Source organism: Ursus americanus, chromosome 21 (genome assembly GCF_024610735.1).
Source record: "Ursus americanus isolate L20-20 chromosome 21, mUrsAme1.1.p, whole genome shotgun sequence".
Taxonomy (NCBI): domain Eukaryota; kingdom Metazoa; phylum Chordata; class Mammalia; order Carnivora; family Ursidae; genus Ursus; species Ursus americanus.
Window position 1 is genome coordinate 26538222 of NC_142147.1, and position 18509 is coordinate 26556730.

At 39.6% G+C, this 18509-nt stretch overlaps 1 protein-coding gene across 1 annotated transcript in view; it reads right to left on the minus strand.

Moving 5' to 3' along the window:
* IST1 (IST1 factor associated with ESCRT-III) overlaps positions 1–16799 on the minus strand; it is a 29935-nt gene extending 13136 nt beyond the window's left edge. The window contains exon 1 of the mRNA XM_045810224.2: positions 16643–16799. The gene's annotated coding sequence lies outside the window, so the exon portion shown is untranslated. The remainder of the gene's footprint in view (positions 1–16642) is intronic.
* Positions 16800–18509: the final 1710 nt, after the last annotated feature.

Consider the following 18509-nt stretch of genomic DNA (forward strand, 5'->3'; position numbering starts at 1 on the left):
ATTTACCAAATATTTCTATATCAGACAATAGCTAAACACTGAAGATTTAAAATAAAAAAATAAAAATAGGGGCGCCTGGGTGGCACAGCGGTTGGGCGTCTGCCTTTGGCTCAGGGCGTGATCCCGGCATTGTGGGATCGAGCCTCACATCGGGCTCCTCCGCTAGGAGCCTGCTTCTTCCTCTCCCACTCCCCCTGCTTGTGCTCCCTCTCTCGCTAGCTGTCTCTATCTCTGTTGAATAAATAAATAAATAAAATCTTAAAAAAAAATAAAAATAAAAATAAAAAAAGGTACAGTCCTTGCCCTCAAAGGAACTTATATTCTACCGGAAAAAAAACAGCTAAGAAAATCTGGCAACTATAATACTATTTAGTAACAAGTGTAATTTTAGAGTGGTTCTCAACTGAAAGTGACTTTGCCCCATATGGGACATTTGGCAATGACTGGAGACATCCTGGGCTGTCACGACTGGAAGGGATGCTACTGGCACTGGTGGGTAGATGCCAGGAATGCTGCTAAACATTCTACAATAAACAGGACAGTCCCCCACAAAAGAATTATCCAGCCCAAATATGTGCCAAGATTAAGAAACCTAATTCTAAAGAGAAGACACCCAATCTTAGAGACGTTACAGAATACTTTCCAGGAGAAGGAAAGCCTAAGTTGAGTCCTAAAGGACAAACAAATTATAAGGTAAAAAGAGGATGTGACTACCCCAGGCAGAGGAAGTGCCATATGTAAACTCCAGGTACCAGAGAGAACAAGAAACTTTCAGAGGAACACAAGTTCAGTACAGTTGAAGAATGGCATTAACTACAGTTTATCTCTCATAATCATAAATTTAAAACTTCAATTTGACAATTATTTATAAGAGAACAGGTGCTATGGTAGGTTCTGGTGCTAACTAGATCCAGACAGTACCCTTGTTTTCAAGGCATTCATAACCAGACATGGATGGGAGGTAGAAAGACAGCTAGAAAAACAGTACCTAGCACTATCATTTGCTGTACCAGGCACTGGCCCAGGACCAACCAGGAACTAAGTGGTAGAATGAAGAATAAAATCTAAGTGCATCTAAATTCAAAACCCAAGTAAACAATCTTAATCATACAGTCCCATAGCATTTCAGCACAAAAATTATAACACTATATATTTTTTAATCCCTTTCAACAAATATTCACTGAATGTCTATAATACTGTGACAGGAGCTAGAGATACACTGGCACTGAAAAACAGACATGGTTATTGCCCTCATGGAGTTCACAGTCTAGTTAGAGAAAACTATCACCTCAGTAACTATAAAATAGCAAGTAAGTGGGGCTCTGGAGTTTATTCCAAGAGGGTTTAACCTCTTTGGCCACTTGCTTGGATACTGTTTTGAAGATAAAAGATAACATATCAGTGGTCTAGCAGCATCACAAGGTATGACAGAAAAATGTCAAGATTTCTCTGTGGTTCTTAACTAATCTATAAGCAACAAAACTTTAGTATTATAAATATTTTCAAAAGGCTTAAGAACACATACATTTTGACCTATTAATTCTACTTCTAGGAACTTAGCCTAAAGAAACAGAGCTTCATTCAGACTTTTATATAAAAATATTTATCAGCATATTTTAAAACCAAAAAATTTGAATAACGAATTAATACTGCTTATTAAACTATAGTATATTCGTGATGAAATTTTATATAGTCACTAAAATTTTTAAAAAGCATTTACTGATGTGAAAATATATCAATAGTATCAGCTGAAAAGGCTGGACTACATATATGAAGTATGACCCCAAATTCTGAGTTTAAAAACACAAATGTAGGGGCGCCTGGGTAGTGCAGTCGTTAAGCGTCTGCCTTTGGCTCAGGGCGTGATCCCAGCGTTCTGGGACCGAGCCCCACATCAGGCTCCTCCGCTGGGAGCCTGCTTCTTCCTCTCCCACTCCCCCTGCTTGTGTTCCCTCTCTCGCTGGCTGTCTCTATGTCAAATAAATAAATAAAAATCTTTAAAAAAAATAAAACACAAATGTAAACAAAGGCTGGACTAAAAAGAAAAAAGATTTAATTATTACTATACATAATAAAGTCTTTTCAAACCCAATGAGTTAAGACTAACAGTAGAGTTAATATTAAAAACCAAACCCACCTCAGAAAGCATATAATTTAGAATTTCTAAAAGACAAATAAATTAATTTGCCTCCTTAGAAAAACAAAATAACAACTCACCAGAAAACAATAATCAAGATCACCTTATCATAAGTGAATATACGGGGAATCTGGGAAAAAAACAACCACCTACGAGCTCACAGATACAGAGAACAGACTGGTGGTTGCCAGAGGTGGGGGGGGGCGGGGGGAAGGGCAGAGGATGTCAAAAATTACAATGAAAAATAAGTATGGTGCATCACTGAGCATCAAAAAAGTGCTTACAACTGTCCAGTAATTTATGACCATCACCTTTGACAAACAAACACGTTAAAAAAAGAGCACATGCACACTGTGTGCGAGCCTGTGATGAAGAACTAATGCAAGAAAAGGAGCACAAAGGAGAAATCTTCTCACTGGGTGCCAGTCCCTGGCCTTCATATCCATCAGCTCATCTGTCTCACCACAATGAGTAAGGGCAAGATTTGGGTTTAAAGCCCAAATGCAACATTACCCACACAGGGTGACCACTTAGCAAAAATATTACAACTGTGATTAAAAATGTAAACGTGGTCTTGATATCCCTCTTAACTCAAATGCTCTTCCACTGAGGGCCAGTGGAAGGGGAGAGCTATGGAGAACATCCATTCTGCCACGGAGCTGTGGGAAGCTTCCAAGAAGAGGAAGGATGTGCACTAGGCTTGAAATGTAAAGAGGACTCTACAGACTGGCAATGCAGCAAAGGTTAACAGAGACTTGATTCTCAATCCTCACTTCTGTTCTTCTACCCCTGCTTGTGTTCTTGCTCTAACAAATAAATAAAATCTTAAAAAAAAAAAAAAGTCGAAGCAAAAATACTACATCTCCTCATCTCAAAAAAAAAAAGCAAAAGTTAATAAGGACGTGAACAGAAAAAGAGTAGAACTGATTAATACATTAATACATATTTAGGAAAATTAACTTTACCAAAAAAATTAATTCACCACAACAGGTATCTAAAGTAAGCCAGACACTGAAAGACACATGTTAACAGAGGAAATGGGTAAAAAGGTGTGATTTTAGCAACATGAAATGCTGGAGGGTATAAACATATATTTATTTCACATAACTGCCTAACATGGTCGGTGTCCACAAATGCTAGTTTAGGACCATGCTGGAACAGCCTGGGAAAGAAAAGATCCCAAGTCAAAAGAAAAGGGACTCTGAAGAAGAAAAGCGCCAAAATTCTCTGAAAGAGGCGCTTAACAAATGTTTTATGCTGCAAATAGAAATCGGATTCTGTGAAGGAAGTTGAAAATACTGAAGTGTGGCAAAGTTGTTTATATTTCACCTTAATCTTTTAGCTGCGGATATTTGGAGAACAGAAACTCCAAAAGCCTATTGTAAATCTCAGTGGAAGGCAGATAAAAATAAACCCAAATTACTAATCTTATCATTCAGTAATAACATTTTTTTTGTTCAAGTCTAAAACAGTAAGTAAAATCAAAGGGCCTGTTCAGGGACTCTAACAATCACGTTTCCAGCTAAAAACAGAGTAGCATCCACAACCTGGGTAATGTGAGAAGAATTTAATTGACTACGTACAAAGATGTGGGTAAGGTTTAGAAAAACCAACATAGAATAGTGTACTGCCCCAGAACCACTAACACATCCAGGCCTGAAACAGCATGATGAGGAACTGAAACCTCATAGGGGTAGCAACCCTGAAGAGGGGTCTGCAGACAGGAATCAAGCTCACTGACAGACGCATGGAGATAATTTGCAGCATCTGGCAAGAAAGGAGAAGGGAAATAAACACCTAGCCCTCATTCCTTCTGCCCTCTGGTCTCCTGGTACCTCCCATCTACCACCAACTGAAGAAAGGAAAGGGACCTATAAACACAGTGCACAAGAGTCAGCCTCCAAGGACATACATCAGAGGAAGGATGCTATGCAGCTCTGGAGAAGGTAACAAGCACAAAGACTATACAAACACACAAGACCAAACAAGAAGGAACCTAGATCTACCAAAGCAACCCCAGATTTACACTGTAGTTAAGATTTCAGCTAACCAGACTAGAAAGCTGAATTTAAATGAATTGCCTAAAAAAAGAAAACTATGAGGGTACCCAGGTAGCTCAGTTGGTTGAGCAACCAACTCTGTTTTGGCTGGGGTTGTAATCTCGGGGTCATAGAATTGAGCCCCAGCGTGGGGCTCCTCACTCAGCAAGAATCCTGCTCCCCCTCTCCCTCTGTCCCTCCGTGCCCCCCAACTTGTGTGCTTTCTCTAAAATAAATACATCTTTTTAAAAAAAGGCAAGGGCCAGTTAAGCGTCTGCCTTCAGCTCAGGTCATGATCCCAAGGTCCTGGAATTGAGTCCCAGGTTGGGCTCCCTCCTCAGTCGGAAACTTGCTTCTCCCTCTCCCTCTGTAGCTCCCTTTCTGCTCCCCCTGTTTGTGCTCTCTGTCAAATAAAAAAATAAAAGCTTTAAAAAAAAAAAAAGTGTTGGAAAGGATACGGAAAAAACTGGAGCCCCTGTGTACCATTGTTGGTGAGATTGTAAAGTGGAGTACCACTATGGAGAACAGTATGATAGTTCCTTAAAAAACTGAAAATAAAAAGACCATATGATCCAACAATCCCACTTCTGGGTAAATATCCAAAAGAACTGAAAATAGGATTTCAAAGAGATATTTGCACACCATGTTCCTAGCAGCATTATTCACTATAGCCAAGAGGTGGAAGTAACCCAAATGTTCACTGACAGATGAATGGATAAACAAAACATGCCGTTTATGTTTGTTTATGTATTCTGATACATATATAATAGTAAAGTCTGAGTCCATGTTGTAGCACATAACAGGATCTCCTTCCTTTACAAGGCTGAATAATACTCTATTAGTATATTAGTATTTAATAAAATGTATGCCTTAATGTGTAAGATAAATGTATACATATACCTTAGGATCTGGCAATCCCATTCCTGAACATATACCCTCAAAGAAATTTGTACAAGGGCCATGAAGACACATGCATAAGCATCCTATGGTAGGAAGGAGGTGACAGAATACCGTTATAAGAGGACAAATAAAATAAAATAAAAATAAAAATTGTTCGTTATAAGAGGACAAATAAAATTAACAGAAGCATACAACAGACTACTACGCAGCAATCAGAATTAATGAACTAACTATACTTAGAGCAATATGTGTAGTCCTTAAAAAACAGAACCAAGAGAGTGCCTGGGTGGCTCATTCAGATGAGTGTCTGACTCTTGGTTTTGGCTTAGGTCATGATCTCCTGGATGGGTAGATCCAGCCCCTCATCAGGTTCCGTGCTCGGTGGGGTGTCTGCTTGAAGATTCTCTCCCTCAGCCCCTCCCCCACCCGAAGTCTCACTTTTTCAAATACATAAACCTTAAAAAAAAAAAAAAAAGGAAAAAGAAATAAAAGATACAAAGAGGGAACAAACAGAAACCTTAGAATTGAAAAAAACAATAACCAAGGTAAGAAACTCACTGATGGCCTCAACAGCAAAATGGAAATGACAGAGGAAAAGAGCCAGGGCACTTGAAGATAGATTAATAAAAAGTATCCAATTTGAAAAAGATTTTTAAAAAAATTGAAAAAGTGAACAAAGTCTCAAGAGATCTGTAGGGCAATAGCAAAGGATCTATTATTTGTGTCCTCAGAGTCCCAGAAGTGTGATACCAAAAAAATCATGAAAACCTAGAGGCTGAGGGGGCACCTGGGTGGCTGGATCAGTCAGTTAAGTGTGCAACTCTTGATTTTGGCTCAGGTCACGATCTCAGGGTTGTTATATCAAGCCCTGCATAGGGCTCCACACTCAGCTGGAGTCTACTTGAGATTCTCTCTCTCCCTCTCCCTTTGCCTCTCCCCCCCACTTGCATGCACACTCTCTATAAAATAAATCTTCAAAAAAGAAAACTATAGGCTGAAAACTTCCCAAATTTAGCAAATGGCATAAATCTATAGACTGAAAAAGCTTAGGGAATTCCAAACAGAATAAATCCAAAGAAATCTATGCACAAACTAATCATCATAAAAGTGCTGAAAACTAAAGATAAATCTGTAAAATACTGAAAGCAGCCAGAGAAAAAAATGCATTACTTATAGATAACCTATTCAAATGACTAAGAATTTCACATCAGAAATCACAGAGGCCAAAGAGAAGTGGAACAGTATTTCTAAATTGCTGAAAGAACAGTTAAGCAGGAATTCCATATCCACTGAAACTATCTTCAGAAATGAAGGTGAGATAAGGTCTCTGAAGGTCATTCTCAGATGAAGGAAAACTAATAAAAGAAGTTGTCACCAACCTGCTCTTAAGTTTTCCAGGCAGAAGGAAGTGATACCAGAAGGAAATCTGGACTATTAAAGGAAGAAATGGAAAATATCTATAACTTGCATTACAGATATAAATATCTGGGAAATATAACAGATGACTCTTCTCTTGAGTGTCTTAAAATGCATTTTTAATAGTTAAAAGCAAAACTAGTAACACTGTCTAATGGGGTTTTCAATGTATGTAGATAAATACATAAGATAAACATAACATAATGGGATAAAGAGGGCAGGGTAAAGTGATCGATATGATGTTTCTATATTCCACAGGAAGTGGTAAAATACTGACCGTAGGTACACTGTGAAAGTACATCTACTGTAATCCCTACAGTGACCTGTAAAAGATACGACACAAAAAACAAAACAAAACCCAAAAAAACTCAAGATTTTTTTTTTTAAGATTTTATTTATTTTTATTTGACAGAGATAGAGACAGCCAGTGAGAGAGGGAACACAAGCAGTGGGAGAGGAAGAAGCAGGCTCCTAGCGGAGGAGCCTGATGTGGGACTCAATCCCATAATGCCAGGATCACGCCCTGAGCCGAAGGCAGTCGCTTAACCGCTGTGCCACCCAGGCGCCCCCCAAAAAACCTCAAGATTTTAAACTAGAATACTAAAGTGTTCAAATAACCCAAAAGAACCAAAAGCAGAAACAGAAATGAAAAAGAGGAACAGAAAACCTAATAAAATGGTGGACCTAATTTCAAATATAGTAATAATTACATAAAAAATTATATAGAAATGGTCTAAAAACAATTTAAAGACAGACTATTCAAAAAAATGGTCCATCTATATACTATCAACAAGAAACTCACTTCAATATAATGAGTATGTTTAAAGTAAAAGGATGAGGGGTGCCTGAGTGGCTCAGGGTGTTAAGCATCCAACTCTTGATTTTGGCTCAGGTCATGAGATCAGGGTCGTGAGATCAAGTCCTGCACTGGGCTCCGCATTCAATATGGAAGGTGCTTGTCCCTCTCTCTGCTCCTCCCACCAGTCACACACACACACACACACACACACACACACACTCTCTCTCTCTCTCTCTCTCTCTCAAATAAATAAATAAATAAATAAATAAAATCTTAAGTGGTGCCTGGGTGGCTCACTCAGTCGGTTAAGCACTTGCCTTCGGCTCAGGTCATGATTTCGGGGTCCTGGGATCAAGCCCCACATCAGGCTCCCTGCTCAGCAGGGTGCCTGCTTCTCTCTCTGACCTTCCTCCTTGCTTGTGCTTTCTCAAATAAATAAAATCTTAAAAAAAAAAAAAGTTGGGGCACCTAGGTGACTCCTGGGATCAAGTCCCAAGTCAGGCTCCCTGTTCAGCAGGGAATCTGCTTGGTCCTCTCCCTCCACATCCCCCGCCAATGAAAAATGTCTATCACACACTCATCAAAAGAAAGTTGGAAGTTCCATTCCTCTACCCATTTCAGTACAAGCTTCCAGTTATAAAATAAGTCATGGGGATGTAAATGTACAAATTAGTTAATAATACTGTACTGCATATTTGAAAGCTGCTGAGAGGTCTTAAACGTTTTTATATCGCACACACACACAAGTTCTTATCACTAGAGAAAAAATGTTAACTATGGTGATGGATGTTAACTAGTCTTATTGTGGCAATCAATCATTTCACAATATACACAAACAGCTAATCATTATGTTGTATATCTGAAACTAATATGTTTTATGTCAATAATAACTCATTTTTTAAAAAGAAGGTAAAAGTTAATTGGAGGGGCTATATCAATGTTAGACTAAGTAGATTTCAGAACAAGGAAAACCAGGGATAAAAAAGAAATATTACATACTGCTATAATTATATAATGATAAGAGTGAATTCACCAAGGAAAGATAATTCAAATAATGAATGCACCTAACAAAGAGAGCTTCAAAATGTATGAATCAAGAACTGACAGATAGGAAAGGAGAAATAAACAAATCCCTAATTAAAGCTGGAGACTTCAACATGCTTTCACCAGTAACTGTTCAAACTGGTAGATTATCAGCAAGGATATACAAGAACTGAACACCACAACAACCAAACAACCGACTATATCTCAATGATAGTTACAGAACACTCCACTCAACACAGTAACGCACATGGAACACACTTGAATGTACACCATATCCCAGGGTACAAAACAACCTTAACAAAACAGAACGGAAGTCACACAAAGCATGATCTTCAACCATATGGAACTGAACTAAAAATCAGTTAACAAGATAGCAGAAAATCTCCGAACACTTGAAAATTAACACACTTCTACATAATCCACGGGTCAAAGAGGAAGTTGCAAGCAGGAAAAAAATGTTTTAAAGGTTTGAACTGCAAGAAAAAGAAAGTATTGTAACTTGTGGATGTAGTTTAAAAAGCAGTACTTAAGGGGAAATTTACAACACTAAATGCTTATATTAGAAAAGAAGGTCTCAAGTTAGTAATCTAAACTTCCACCATAAGGAACTGTAAAAAGAACAATATTATAGCCCAAAACAAGCAGAAGGAAACAATAAAAAGGCAAAAATCTATAAAATTGAAGAGGAAAACTAGAGAAAAAAATCAACAAAACCAAATGCTGGTTATCTAAAAAAAAATTTTTTTGTAAGAATTTATTTCTTTATTTGAGAGAGAGCAAGTGAGAGAGAGCAGAGCAGGAGGGAGGGGCAGAGAAAGAATCAGGCTCCCCACTGAGCAGGTACCCAGACGCGAGGGTCGATCCCAGCACCCAGAGATCATGACCTGAGCAGAAGGCAGATGCTTAACTGACTGAGTCACCCTGGCAACCCAAGATTTAGAGCCCCTTGTGTCAGGTGGGATCCCAGCTCGGTGGGGAACCTGCTTCTCTCTGACCCTTCCCCCACTCATGTGCTAATAAATGAATAAAATCTTTTTTTAATTTATTTATTAGGGGGGTGGTAGGGAGAGAGCACAGAAGTGAGGAGAGCAGACTCCCTGCTGAGCAGGGAGCCTGACATGGGGCTTGATCCCAGAAGCCTGAGATCATGACTTGAGCTGAAGGCAGTCTCTTAACCCACTGAGCCACCCAGACGCCCCAATAAATAAAATCTTTAAAAAAAATTGACAAATCTTGGGGCAACTGACTCATTCAGCAGAGCATATGACATTTGATCTTGAGGTGGTGAGTCCAAGCCCCATGTTGTATGTAAAGATTACTTTAAAAAACTGATAAGTCCATAGAAAACCGGCAAAAAAAAAAAAAAAAAAAAAGGGAAACAACTAGGAATGAAGAAGGGAATTTCATTACAGATCCTAGAGACATTAATTAAAAGGGGACAGTATCAACTTAGACCTATAAATTCAAACAAGAATGGAGAAATCTCTTAACTCAACTTACCAAAACTGACACAAAGAAATAGTAAATGTAATTACCCCACATATGTAACAAAAACTCAATCTAAAATTAAAAACCATTCCAAAGGAAAAAAAAAAATTCAGGCCCAGGTGGCTTCTCTACTAAACATTTAAGAAATTCTATCAATCAATTACAGAAAATTAGTACATTATATGAACCCTCACACACTTAGTAAGGCTGGTATGAGAATTAAATGATAAATGGACTTTTATGTGTTTTAGGTTGAAATAAAATTTTAAGGTATGCTTTGTATCTTTTCTCCCCAGCTTTACCTTTTTTTCATTAACCTGTTTCAAAGTCACTGAAAGACTTCAAATGTATATAATCAGTATAGCTCACTGAAGTCAGGTTTTTTTTCCTTTTTTTTAATCAAACACTATTTCTATGGTTCCATTGTTATTCCCACATTGCCTAGCACAGTGCTTTGTACAAATCTGTCACTACTGTTAATCAGTAAGAAATTTAAATAAAAATAACATTTTTTTTTAATTCCACTTCCATAATTCAATTTTGTTTTAAATTTAAGAAAAATAACTGGCCCAAGTATTTTGTTTGTTTCAGGATTTTCTTTCTTTTTTTTATTAAGTTTTTAAATTTATTGTTTTTAGTAATTTCTACACCCAACCTGGGGCTCAAACTCACAACCTGGAGATCAAGAGTTGCACGCTCTTCTAAGCCAGCCAGGCACCCCTAAATTTCGAGGATTTTCAATTTCCAGAAATTAGATTTGTATTCCACACAAAAAAAGGAATCGTTAAAGACAATGACATGGGGCGCCTGGGTGGCTGAGTCGGTTAAAGGTCTCATCTGCCTTCCGCTCAGGTCATGATCCCAGAGTCCTGGGATCAAGTCCCCGCATCCACCTTTCCGCTCAGTGGGGAGTCTGCTTCTCCCTACCGCTTGCAATCTCTCTCAAACAAATAAAATCTTTAAAAAAGAAAAAAAATAAAGACAAAGACATTAAACCACAAAGGTAGTAACTAAAGATCTATCCTAAATATCAATATATGAAATAAATCATTAGACCCCCAACTAGTCTAATACAAAATACCAACTTAATTACCATTTCAGGATTTGAACCTGTTTCCAAAGCTACCATAACCTTTGTACCTGGCATGATTAGGAATATTAATCTGAAAGTTAATAAAATATTCTGGTCAAATTACTGTTTTATACATACACAAACATCTATATACTTAAGACAAACATGAACAAATGTATATATATGTAAATACGTATATACATGCAACATGCTAATATTTTCCAGTACCTCATTTAAAATTCCTTTTATGATTCAGAGGTCATTCTAAGATATTATGCCTCAACATGTTTACTGTTAGTTAAGCGCCCTTCTATCAAGCACTGTGCTAAGCCACCACGGACATTTAAATAAGGCCTCACCCTAAAGCTTCAAACAGCTCACAATCAACACCTTTTTTTTTTTTTTTAAGATTTTATTCATTTATTTGACAGAGAGAGAAAAGAGGGGGAGCAGCAGGGAGAGAGAAAAGCAGCTCCCGTGTAGCAGAGAGCCTGACGCAGGATTCAATCCCATGACCGAAGGCAGATGTTTCACCAAGTGAGACACCCAGGTGCCCCAAAGAGCTCATAATCTAATGAGAATGACATTGAAAAACAAAAAAAAAAACCTGTAAGACACGTAAACAACTATAACAAACCCTATAAAATGATTACGAACTAGTGATTACAAAACTAGTTCTTAGTATTCTATCTAGTTTATATATAGGCATACCTCTTTTTACTGCACTTCTAAGATACCGTATTTTTTTTTTTTTAACAAATTGAAGGTTTGCAACCCTGCATCAAACAAGTCTATCAGCACCATTTTTCCAAAAGCATTTATTCACTCCACGGCTGTGTCACATTTTGCTAATTCTCACAATATTTCAAACTTCTTCATTACTATTACATCTGTTACAGTGATCCATGATGAGTGACCTTTGATGTTACTATTGGAAAATTGTAACTGGGGTGCCACCAACAACTCACCAATGTAAGACAATGAATTTTGTTGATAAATGCGTATATTCTGATTGCTCTGCCAACCAGCCATTCCCCCATCTCTCTCCCATTGCTTAGGCATCCCTACTCCCTAAGAAACAAGAAATGAGGCCAATCAATAATCCTACAATGGCCTCGAAGTGTTCAAGAAAAAGAGTCACACATTTCTCACTGAAAATCAAAAGCTACAAATGATTAAACCCAGTAAGGAAAATACATCAAAAGCTGAGACAGGCCAAAAGCTAGGCTTCCCGCACCAGTTAGCCAAGTTGTGAATGCAAGGGAAAAGTTCTTGAAGAAAATGAAAAGGACTACCCCAGTGAACAAATGATAAAGCGAAAACAGCCTTTCTGCTGATATGGAGAACATTTTAGTGGTCTGGATAAAAGATCAAACAGCCACAACATTCCCTAACCCAAAATCCAATCCAGAGCAAAGTCCTCTCTTAATTCTACAAACAGAGAGGAGAGGAAGCTGCAAAAGAAAAGCTTGAAGCTAGCAGAGGTTGATTCATGAGGTTTAAAGAAAGAAGCCATTTTCTGGGGTGCCTGGGTGGTTCAGTGGATTGAGTATCTGCCTTCATCTCAGGTTGTGATCTCAGGGTCCCAGGATTGAGCCCCACATCAAGCTCCCTGCTCGCTCTCTTCCCTTCCTGTGCTCTCTCTAGCTCTCTCTCCTCTCAAATAAAATCTGAAAAAAGAAAGAAGCCATTGTCCATAGCATACAAGTGCAAGATGAAGCAAGTGCTGATGCAGAAGCTGCAGCCAATTATCCAGGTGTAGCTAAGATAATAAAGGTGGCTATACTAAACAACAGATTTTTTTTTTTTTTTTTGACAGAGACAGCCAGCGAGAGAGGGAACACAAGCAAGGGGAGTGGGAGAGGAAGAAGCAGGCTCCTAGCAGAGGAGCCTGATGTGGGGCGTGACCCCACCGGGATCACGCCCTAAGCCGAAGGCAGACACTTAACGACTGCGCCACGCAGGCGCCCCAAACAACAGATTTTTTTTAAGGGCTCCATGCTCAACACAGAGCCCAACATGGGGCTTGAACTCATGACCCTGAGATCAAGACCTGAGCTGAGATCAAGAGACAGATGTTTAACCGACTGAGCCACCCAGGCCCCTCCCAAACAACATTTTTTAAATGTAGATGAAACAGCCTTATACTGAAAGGAGATGCCATCCAGGACTTCCATAGCTGGATAGAAATCAATACCTGGATGCAAAGTTTCAAAGGACAGGCTAACTCTTGTTAGGGGCTAATGCAGCCTGTGACTTTAAATTGAAGCCAATGCTCATTTATCATTCTGAAAATCCTAGGGCCTTTAAGAATTATGCTAAATATACTCTGCCTGTGCTCTATAATGAAACAACAAAGCCTGAATGACAGCACATCTGTTTACAACATGGCTTATTGAATATTTTAAGCCCACCACTGAGAACTTCTACTCAGAAAAAAAAAAAAAAAAAAAAAGGATCCTTTTACTGTTCATTGACAACGCACCTGGTCACCCAAGAACTCTGACAGAGATGAGATTAACATTGTTTTCATGCCTGCTAACAAAACATCCATTCTGCAGCCCATGGATCAAGGAGTAACTTCAACCTTCAAGTCTTACTATTTAAGAAATATATCTTATATGGCGAGATGCCATAGACAGTGATTCCTCTGATGGATTTGGACAAAGTCAACTGAAAACCGTCTGGAAAGGATTCACCATTCTAGATGCCATTAAGAACATCTGATTCATGGCAAGAGGGCAAAATATCAACATTAACAGGAGTTTGGAAAAAGTTAATTCCAATCTTCATGGATGACTTTGAGGGGTTCAAGACTTTAGTGAGGAAGTAACTATACATGTATAAATAGAAAAACAATTAAAATTAGAAGTGGAGCCTGAAGATGTGACCTTGATGAGAAGTTGTTTCTTATGAATGAACAAAGAAAGGGGTTTCTTGAGATGAATTCTACTCCTGGTGAAGATGCTGTGAAGAACGGTGAAATGACAACAAAGAATTTAGAATATTACATAAACTTAATTGATAAAGCAGCGACAGGGTTTAAGAGGACTGACTCAAATTTGAAAGAAAGTTCTATGGTGCATAAAATGTTATCAAACAGTATCACGTGCTGAGAAACTATTCATGAAAGAAGTCAAATGATGCCAAAAACTATTATTTTATTTTAAGAAATTGCCACAGCTTCAGCTTCACCCAGATCGGTCAGCAGCCATCAACAGGCAGCGAAGATCCTCCACCAGCACAAAGTTACAACTGCTGAAAGTTCAGATGATGGTTAGCCTTTTTTTAGCAATATTTTTAAATTAAGATACGCACGTTGTTTTGTCAGACATAATGCTACCGCACACTTAACGGACAATGTAGTACAAACATTAATTATTATATGCACTTTGTAAACAAAAAAATTCAGGGGTGCCTAGGTGGCTCGGTCAATGGGTTAAGCATCTGCCTTTGATCACTGGCTCTCTACTCAGCAGGGAGTCGCTTCTCCCTCTCACTCTTCCTCTGTGCTCTCCCTCTCTCTCTCAAATAAATAAAATCTTTAGGAAGGAAGGGAGGGAGGGAGGTAGGAAGCAGAGAGAGAAAAGATCAGATCCTGAAGTCCTAAGAGACAAGCTTTAGAGTATGTAGCTCCAAAAATGCCAAGTGGGGAAGGGAGGCAGCAGAGTCAATAGTGGCTAGGATGATATTACGCAGTATAAAGGAAAACTTCTGTATCTGAAATGTATTATTTTACGTATCTTGAATACTTCTTCCTTATAAATGACATGAACAGATTTAGGTATGACCACTGTAATGCAGCTATGAAGATGTGACATAAGAGTACAAACAAGCCAGAAAGCATTTCCAAGTTAATACAGTCCAATCCTTAAAACCTCTGATTTACAGAATGCCAACTTTACTATATTTTCACACTGTTAACTGTTAATTAAATCTTCACTGACCAAATTAATCAAGATTAAAAAGTTAATAGAATGAAGGGCAATAAGACCAGTAGCATGTGTAACTTTCAAGTAAAGTACAGACTACAGAAAGCAAAGACCATCAAGATATTCTGGAAGAAGCTATAAATACTGAAATGTGTAGGCATTATCAAAGTATTTTTGTTTTGTTTCAATAAATATAAAAAAAAATTACAGAAAGGTCATTGGGTATACGTTTTACCAAGAGTTTTTCCTCATATTTTTACACAGCTGTAATCATGGACTCTGACACTACGGAGTCCTTTTATCACGTGATATAATATGTTAAGTTATAGTCTTCAGCTTTAATGGCTGCCTAATATTCCATAGTAATTTTTAAATTATTTCCCAAACTTTGACATTTGTCATATAAATAATGCTGAAATTAGTATTCATATGCATACTACTTTTCCTATATTTGAAATTATGTCATTAGACTACATCCTATCTTCTAGTTTTATCTTTTAAATCAGAATAGACTACAGACAGCTGGGACTTGATTCTAATTTTAAAGGAATGAGAATTTAAGTAGACTGGGGATTCTGAAGGCTCCTGATCACGTAAAAGCCCACAGGCACAGTAAGAGAGGAAAAAACATTTGGACAAAACAGTAATAGTACTTTATGAACGAATTTAGAAACTGGGTGACTTTAAAATACAATGGTAACATTAAAGTTTCAAAACACTCTTTTAACTTCTAAGAAAAGGGTATTACCAAGTCTTTTATTCCCTGAAGATGTGATTCTGAGAAAGTTGTAAAAACAAAATTTCCCACGGACTACCGGATTGTAGGTGAAAGAGTCAAAAGGCTTCTACGTGTATAAGCACCCACTCACATATATCTCAACTAATGTTTGGTTAAACACATGCACAAGAAGAGATATATTCAAAATTGGCCCTGAACTGATCGATGTTGAAGCTAGATGAGGGAATTCATTCCACTCTTTAGTCTGCATGAAATTTTAACTGCAAGTTAAACGCGTAATGCAAAACAAAAAATTACAATCCCTGAAAAGAGTTATTTATGAGCGGCTTTTAATTTTACTACCGCAGAGAATGAAAGCGGCTGTGTCTTTCCTACTGGCTAATTGTGGATCCCGATACTGGCAAAAGTTTACGCTGAGTTTAAAATCTTCAGCTCCAGCACCCCGAAGAGGAGCTCTGAGAACACAAAGAAGGAGAAAGGCAAGGACAGGGCCTCAGGCTCTTCACAAGGTCTCCCATATAAGACACGGAGGAGTCTTCGAAAGGGGGCAAAGGCCGCTGCTCGCTTAAGCTAAAGAGAAAGCCAATTTCCTCCAGCCAAAAGGGGCACCACCTCAGGAGGCCGCCTCGCCAGGTAGAGGCGATCTGACTCTCGCAGTCAACTCAGACCCCGACCTTCCCGAAGTCTCTCTGGACCAGTAGAAACGGCACACGGGTGTTACCGAGACCGCAGGCCGAGCCCGTCACCAACAGAAGCCGGAGCCGAGGCCGCGGCATTTCCGCCTCGGGGAAGAGACCTCGAGGCAGGAAGGGCAACAGGAAAGTTTCGCCGCCTCAAGTAGCCAGGACCAGCGGTACCCAAGCGGCCCTGCCACGCCCCCAACCCCGGCCGCAGGCGGCCTCCAGCACCGCGGACCTCCGGCCTGACCTCCGGCCTGACCCCAAACCCAGGATCCTTCCCTTTCTCCTCACCGGCCACCTCACGGTCGTCCGAACCCCAGACTAGGGGCTTCTAAATCCAGAGCGCAGTGCGAGGAGAAAAACAGAGACCCTTGACGTTAAGACTGCCACACTCACCTGGCTGAATCCAGGCGTGAAAACGGCTGAGAGGAACTCGGCACGTAAAGCACAGCATCCAAAATGGCGGTTTTCTCAGCCTCAGCACAAGCAAGCGCGGGCGGAGGGATCTGCAGGGCCAAGTTAGCCACGCCCTCCTTCCCAGAGATTGGCTGCGCGCCCTTCGCTCCCGGAACTCACGTCCACAGGGGCTCGAGGCTCCCTCCTTTAGCTCCCTTCGGAGCCGAAGCGATGGGGACTACTTCCCGCGGCGGAGGCATGGATGGTGACGCGTTAACACGTCACGCCACCTGCGTTATCGTCACCTGGTAGAGGCGCACCCTGGATAGGGGAAGTCTTTCCCTGGGCGCGGAGAGGCAGACGGGAGTGGTTAGTTCACCTGCTCCGTGCCCAGTACGTTCTTCCGGATTTTTGCAGTCCCTCGAAAAACCGACTCCAGTATTACCTTTTAGAAACCCGGAGTTACTCCCTGAGATTTGCTCCCGTCCTTCGCTCAACTCCAATCGCCCTAGGGGCTTTCCCCCGGGTGCCGGGTTCTTTCCTCCCGCGACAATGACTGAGCAGGTTTTGATTCCTTAGACGCTGTTTATCCGATCCTTCACCCTAGTCATTTAGTTGCCCACCATCACTCCATCGATGTCCTCCAATAGCTCTGCTCCTCTTTTAAACCAAATCTGATTGCTCTTTCAACTCGAGTCTCTAGTCTGTATTATTTAATTCACCAGTGTTTCCTCAACACCACGTTCTCCGGTAATTTACCTTATCTCTATCCAGAGGAAACTTCCATTTAGTTTTCTTTGTTTTTCCCTTGAAAACCGGTCTCTCGGTTTACCGAGGGGAAGGGGCTTCCTCGGCTTTTGGCTTCTAGGAGAAGTAATTCTGCCCCCTGCTGTAGAGGCTGCAACTACCGGGACCAAAATTGTGGTTTGTGAAATTGTAAAGCGGTCGTGTGACAAGGATGGAGCTACACGTCACTGTATGAGATTTATATGAATTTAGAAATAGTGTGTTTTTATAACCGCTTGAAATATTTCCTTGAAAGACCAGTTCCAGAACCTCAAAATACAGTGTTTGATTCTTTTAAAATGTGTGTGTTGTGGGGGGGTTCCCCCTGTAAATGCATGCAAATATAATTGAGTCTGTTACGCAGTAAGATAACGCCATCTAAAAAAATGGAAGTGAGGGCGGACTGCTCGAATTTAAAAAGCCTTAGAGACACTGCAACCAAATGTAATGCGTGTGCATCTTGTGTAATGATTCAAACAAACTATAAAAGACATTTTTGAAACAACCGGGAAAATTAGATTATGGACCAGGTATTACACGATATCGACTAACCAAAGAATTGTTCTTTTGTTAAGCATGAAAATGGCACTGAGGGGCGCCTGGGTGGCTCAGTTGTTAGGTGTCTGCCTTAGGCTCAGGAAGTGATCCTGGCGTTGTGGGATCAAGCCCCACATCAGGCTCCTCCGCTGGAAGCCTGCTTCTTCCTCTCCCACTCCCCCTGCTTGTGTTCCCTCTCTCGCTGGCTGTCTCTCTCTGTCAAGTAAATAAATAAATAAAATCTTTTAAAAAAAAGAAAAGAAAAGAAAATGGCATTGAGAATTTGGAAGAAAATGGCCTTTAAATTTTTTTTAAACAGTGAATACTTTGCATTGGGGTTAAAATGGGGCAAAAATCTTGATGATTGTCTAATTGAATGAGTTATTGTACAATTTTCTCTACTTTAAGTATGTCTTAAAATGTTCATAGTCAACAAGTCAAAAGGTGAAAATAACCCAACTGCCCATTGTCCGATGACCAATAAAAGATGGTACATACATACAATGGAATATTATTCATCCTAAAAAGGAAGGAAATTCTGACA